Here is a 6976-nt window from a genome sequence, read left to right as displayed (position 1 = left end):
GCTATGGGCCCTGGTACTCCCGATCCTCCGAACTCAGGTGAATTGCGTGACGTGCTTCTGCTCTCCTATAAGCCCCTACACACTTCGAACACGGCTGTTATCACCCTGTTACTGCATTTCAATGACACCCATTTGCTTTCGATCTCAGTGTCTGCCACCGTACGCAAAAAGCGGGGGGTGGGGGGTGGGGGGGCATAAGCGCATTCGTGCTGTAAGTAATCAGAAGTTAATAGTGTTAACGGTTTGCGAGAAATTTTTAATGCTAGACAAAAAAAGAAAATTAAAAGGATATAATTAAATAAATAGATAGAAAAATAAAATTAAAAACGAAAAAAAAAAAATTGTGAGGGGAATATAACATGTAATTAAGTTGGCGGTTCACAGGGAATCTCAGACATCAAACTGTTTTTAATTGAACATAAATAGTACACCCAAATATACAAATGTACAAATAAACATAGCAAGGTAGAACTGAATGTCAATGAAACAACCAGGCATGAGGAAGCAACGGACATGAGGACATTTGTTCTGTATGTAATGAGAAGTTAATAGTGTTACAGGTTTGTGAGAAATTTACAGTGCTAGACAAAAAACGAAATTAAAAGGAAATAATTAGATAAATAGATAGACAAATGAAATTAAAACCAAAAAAAAAAAATGCAAGGGGAATACGACATGTAATTAAGTTGGCGATTCACAAGGAATCTCAGACATCAAACTGTATATTTTTTGTTGTTTATATATAAACATATATAAACAATCATATATTGTTTGTTGTTTATTTTTGGGATATATTGAGGAATATTTAATGGAAAGGAGTCACAATCGCTTTTTGACAATGTCGAAGTGTATACGTGGCTATAGAATTTAAAGTTTTCATTAGAAATTATAGCCTCATCTGTAATTTCCTTGTTGTTAAGACGGGCTTAGCTTTGCTCCGCTCCTCCTCTCCTCCGCTCCTCCGCTCTTCCGCTCCGGGCCCTGGAACTCCCGATCCGCGGGACTTCGGTGAATTCCGGGCCAGTTTTTTGCTCTTCTGCTCTCCTCCCCTCCTCCGCTTCTTCGCTCCCCCGCTTTGGACCCTGGAACTCTTGAACAGGGCCGGGCTTCTGCCCTCCGCCTCTCCTCTGCTCATCCGCTCCAGGCCCTGGCACTCCCTGTGATCCAGTCATTCGCATGTGCGTGCCCGGAGGTCCGGGAGCTCCACTCAAACGTCCGGGGGGGATAAGGGTAAGGGGTCCTGCCCCCCCCCCCTCGCCGCCTCTGAGAAGAGAAACATCTCCTCCACTCCTCCGCTCATCCGCTGCGGAACCAGGTACTACCGATCCGCCGGACTCAGGCGAATTGCAGAAAGGGGTTTTGCTGTCCTCCGCTCCTCCGCTCCTCCGCTCCTCCGCTCCTCCGTTTCGGGCCCTGGAACTCCCGAACCGCTGGACACAAGCGAATCACGGTCCGGGCTTCTGCTCTCCTCCGCTCCTCACCTCATCCGCTCCAGGCCCTGGTACTCCGTGTCCGCGGGAACCCCCCCCAACCCACAAAAACAAACTCTCACACACACACAAACACACGCACACACACACACACACACACACACACATACACACGCATACACACACACAAACACACAAACACACACAGACACACCTGAACTCATCATAGCTGTGCTGATAGCATTGGCCGAAACGTTTCCACAACCAAACCAACATTAGCTCATCCACTCATTCACATATGTGTGTGCCCGGAGGTCCGGGAGCTCCAGTCATAAGTCCGGGTGATCTATGTCCGGAGAAGGCTCACATTAGCCGCTCTAAGGGGTCCTGCTGCCCCCCAGCTTCCCGGCCTTTGAGAAGAGACACATAACTCCGCTCTTCCGCTTCTCCGCTATGGGCCCTGGTACTCCCGATCCTCCGAACTCAGGTGAATTGCGTGACGTGCTTCTGCTCTCCTATAAGCCCCTACACACTTCGAACACGGCTGTTATCACCCTGTTACTGCATTTCAATGACACCCATTTGCTTTCGATCTCAGTGTCTGCCACCGTACGCAAAAAGCGGGGGGTGGGGGGTGGGGGGGCATAAGCGCATTCGTGCTGTAAGTAATCAGAAGTTAATAGTGTTAACGGTTTGCGAGAAATTTTTAATGCTAGACAAAAAAAGAAAATTAAAAGGATATAATTAAATAAATAGATAGAAAAATAAAATTAAAAACGAAAAAAAAAAAATTGTGAGGGGAATATAACATGTAATTAAGTTGGCGGTTCACAGGGAATCTCAGACATCAAACTGTTTTTAATTGAACATAAATAGTACACCCAAATATACAAATGTACAAATAAACATAGCAAGGTAGAACTGAATGTCAATGAAACAACCAGGCATGAGGAAGCAACGGACATGAGGACATTTGTTCTGTATGTAATGAGAAGTTAATAGTGTTACAGGTTTGTGAGAAATTTACAGTGCTAGACAAAAAACGAAATTAAAAGGAAATAATTAGATAAATAGATAGACAAATGAAATTAAAACCAAAAAAAAAAAATGCAAGGGGAATACGACATGTAATTAAGTTGGCGATTCACAAGGAATCTCAGACATCAAACTGTATATTTTTTGTTGTTTATATATAAACATATATAAACAATCATATATTGTTTGTTGTTTATTTTTGGGATATATTGAGGAATATTTAATGGAAAGGAGTCACAATCGCTTTTTGACAATGTCGAAGTGTATACGTGGCTATAGAATTTAAAGTTTTCATTAGAAATGATAGCCTCATCTGTAATTTCCTTGTTGTTAAGACGGGCTTAGCTTTGCTCCGCTCCTCCTCTCCTCCGCTCCTCCGCTCTTCCGCTCCGGGCCCTGGAACTCCCGATCCGCGGGACTTCGGTGAATGCCGGGCCAGTTTTTTGCTCTTCTGCTCTCCTCCCCTCCTCCGCTTCTTCGCTCCCCCGCTTTGGACCCTGGAACTCTTGAACAGGGCCGGGCTTCTGCCCTCCGCCTCTCCTCTGCTCATCCGCTCCAGGCCCTGGCACTCCCTGTGATCCAGTCATTCGCATGTGCGTGCCCGCAGGTCCGGGAGCTCCACTCAAACGTCCGGGGGGGATAAGGGTAAGGGGTCCTGCCCCCCCCCCCCCTCGCCGCCTCTGAGAAGAGAAACATCTCCTCCACTCCTCCGCTCATCCGCTGCGGAACCAGGTACTACCGATCCGCCGGACTCAGGCGAATTGCAGAAAGGGGTTTTGCTGTCCTCCGCTCCTCCGCTCCTCCGCTCCTCCGCTCCTCCGCTCCTCCGTTTCGGGCCCTGGAACTCCCGAACCGCTGGACACAAGCGAATCACGGTCCGGGCTTCTGCTCTCCTCCGCTCCTCACCTCATCCGCTCCAGGCCCTGGTACTCCGTGTCCGCGGGAACCCCCCCCAACCCACAAAAACAAACTCTCACACACACACAAACACACGCACACACACACACACACACACACACACACACAAACACACAAACACACACAGACACACCTGAACTCATCATCGCTGTGCTGATAGCATTGGCCGAAACGTATCCACAACCAAACCAACATTAGCTCATCCACTCATTCACATATGTGTGTGCCCAGAGGTCCGGGAGCTCCAGTCATAAGTCCGGGTGATCTATGTCCGGAGAAGGCTCACATTAGCCGGTCTAAGGGGTCCTGCTGCCCCCCAGTTTCCCCGCCTTTGAGAAGAGACACATAACTCCGCTCTTCCGCTTCTCCGCTATGGGCCCTGGTACTCCCGATCCTCCGAACTCAGGTGAATTGCGTGACGTGCTTCTGCTCTCCTATAAGCCCCTACACACTTCGAACACGGCTGTTATCACCCTGTTACTGCATTTCAATGACACCCATTTGCTTTCGATCTCAGTGTCTGCCACCGTACGGAAAAAGCGGGGGGTGGGGGGGCATAAGCGCATTCGTGCTGTAAGTAATCAGAAGTTAATAGTGTTAACGGTTTGCGAGAAATTTTTAATGCTAGACAAAAAAAGAAAATTAAAAGGATATAATTAAATAAATAGATAGAAAAATAAATTTAAAAACGAAAAAAAAAAATTGTGAGGGGAATATAACATGTAATTAAGTTGGCGGTTCACAAGGAATCTCAGACATCAAACTGTTTTTAATTGAACATAAATAGTACACCCAAATATACAAATGTACAAATAAACATAGCAAGGTAGAACTGAATGTCAATGAAACAACCAGGGATGAGGAAGCAACGGACATCAGGACATTTGTTCTGTATGTAATGAGAAGTTAATAGTGTTACAGGTTTGTGAGAAATTTACAGTGCGAGACAAAAAAAGAAATTAAAAGGAAGTAATTAAATCAATAGATAGACAAATAAGAAATTAAAACGAAAAAAAAAAAAAAAATTGCAAGGGGAATGTAACATGTAATCAAGTTGTTTTTTTTTTTTTGTTTTTTTTTTTACCAAAAAAAAAAGGAACCTCAGACATGGGTAACTATATTTTTTAGTTTTTGAATTTTTCCATAAGTTTTAAGGATTTTTTTTTCTTTTTTTTATATTTCAAAATCGTTTATGAAGACATTAAAATTTGGGGAGCATTTTTGCATTCTGTTCTTGTGAATGAAGAACTTGGCCAGGCCTAAAAGAACATTGACACAGAGTTCATCTGTTATGTTGCTTATAAGTAAACAGAATGTTATATCATCTTTTGAGAAGGAAACTGGTGACGATGGAATGAGAAGGAGAAAAAATATATGGTCAGTGGTTTCAATGTTGTCTTCACAAAATGTACAAATATTATCTTCAAAATTAAAGCGTACCCTCGATAATTCCTTAGATGGGTAGATGTCAGTCATAATTTTGAAGTGGGTCTCTTTTGCCTTGGGGGTATGGGTAGAGTCAGATACATAGTTCGCAGCGTGGCAATCGATTCCTCATCAAATTTATTTAAAATATCCTTTTTTTTTTTTTTTGACGTCCAGGGAATAAGTTTCCTGTGAAACATTTCCTAATAAAGGAGTTGCCGCGCTTTCTGTCCACAATTGAGATTCCCTGGAGTGATAGTCGGGGTAACTGTGGTTGTACGGTTCGGTGCGTCATTATATTTTTGGTCAGGAATACAAATTGTCGAGGCAGTGCGTTTCGTAACTTTAGCAACTCTAATATGGGAGGCTTGAATCTGTGTGTAGTACAGAACTGCTCATTGTCCAGAGGACTACCAGTGTCATCCATCAAGTCAATTATCGACCATATACCTTTCTCAAAGCATTCCTTGTAAAACAGAGGTTTGTTGCCATGCAGTACATATCGATTGTTCCAAACTATTATACTGTGTGGTGAGAAATTGTGTACGTATATCATTTTCCAGTATAATAATATTTGTTTATGGAACTCTGAACATTTGACAGGAATCTTGTTGATATCCAAGTCAGAGATAAGCAGAAGACTCAGGCCGCCGACTTTGTTGAATAAGTAGTTTGGAGTACAATACCAGAAAGAACGATGAGGTTTGATCCAGGATTGATCCTAGTGGCGAGTCATGCAGCGCAAGAAGTTTGCATTTCTTTAAGTTTAATGACAATCCTGAAGCCTTGGAGAATGTTTTGGTTGTTTTCAGCACTTATTGGGACTTGATGTTCATTTTTCAAAACTAAGGTTGTGTCATCTGCCAGCAGGCTAATAACAATTTCAGTCCCCAGCACGTCTAACTTTTGGATATCGTTGCTCTTTTCAACATAAACGGCTAGCATTTCGGTAGCAATTATAAATAAATAGGGTGAGATGGGGCAACCTTGGGGGATTCCCACATCAACATGGAAGCTCGGAGTGGTGCCGCTTGGCAGGGTGACACAGCTATGAATATTCTCATAGAGCCCACGGATCACATTCCTGAATATTTAACCAAATCCAAAATGTTCGAGCGTTGCTATGATAAATGGATGTTCGACCGAGTCAAAGGCTTTAGAAAAGTCCAAGAAGGATATGCGGCCATTATCTTCAATGCAATACGCCTCTAAACCCATCGCTCGCCCCGACTCGGGGAATCCTAGAGCCTACTTGCACCCCCGCCCTAACTTAACTCCCTCACTCGTGGAGCTCCCTGAGCTCCACACATCCCGGAGCATCACGCCGACTCATTCACATTTGAATGATTGTCTTTATTTTATGTCCGCTAGATAGAGGCATCCGCACATGCGCATCAGTGGAGCTTCAGGCCGGCTGAGGCATGGACTGAAAATCATAAAGACATGTGTGATGAGCTAAAAGGAAGATAAGCATATTTTTATAATAAATGTAAGAAAGAGAGGGTAATGCAGCCTCAGGGCGGCACTGGCCCGTGTCTCTCCAAGCCTGCCTTTGGGGGGGGGGGGGGGGGGGGGGGCACGGAGCAGTGTCTCCCTGTGCCGGTCCCAAGCCCGGATAAATGCAGAGGGTTGCGTCAGGAGGGGCATCCGGCGTAAAACGTTTGCCAAAACCAAACATGCGAGTCAACCATAACTATACCATACCGGATGGGTCGCGGACCGGGTTAACAACGACCGCCATTGGTACTGATGACCTACAGGGTACTAATGGAAATTGGGCTACTGTGGGTCGAAGAACAAGAAGAAGAAGAAGAGGAGGAGTGCGTGTTCGGAAGCAGAGAGAGAGGAGGAAAGGAAAGAGCCTGGGACTGAGAGTAGGGACTTTGAATATTGGGACTATGACAGGAAAAGGTAGAGAGTTGATGGACACGATGCAGAGAAGGAAGCTGGATATACTGTGTGTCCAGGAGACCAGGTGGAAGGGTAGTAAGGCTAGAAGCTTAGGAGCAGGCTTTAAGTTATACTATTATGGTGCTGACAAGAAGAGAAATGGAGTAGGAGTCATCTTGAAGGAGGAGTTTGTAAGGAACGTCCTAGAGGTGAAAAGAATGTCAGATAGACTTATGAGTCTGAAATTGGAAATTGAAGGTGTGATGCTCAGTGTTGTT

Source organism: Fistularia commersonii, unplaced genomic scaffold (genome assembly GCF_037954325.1).
Source record: "Fistularia commersonii isolate RoL2024-O1a breed Wild unplaced genomic scaffold, RoL_Fcom_v1.0 HiC_scaffold_42, whole genome shotgun sequence".
Lineage (NCBI taxonomy): Eukaryota > Metazoa > Chordata > Actinopteri > Syngnathiformes > Fistulariidae > Fistularia > Fistularia commersonii.
This window is presented reverse-complemented; position numbering follows the sequence as displayed.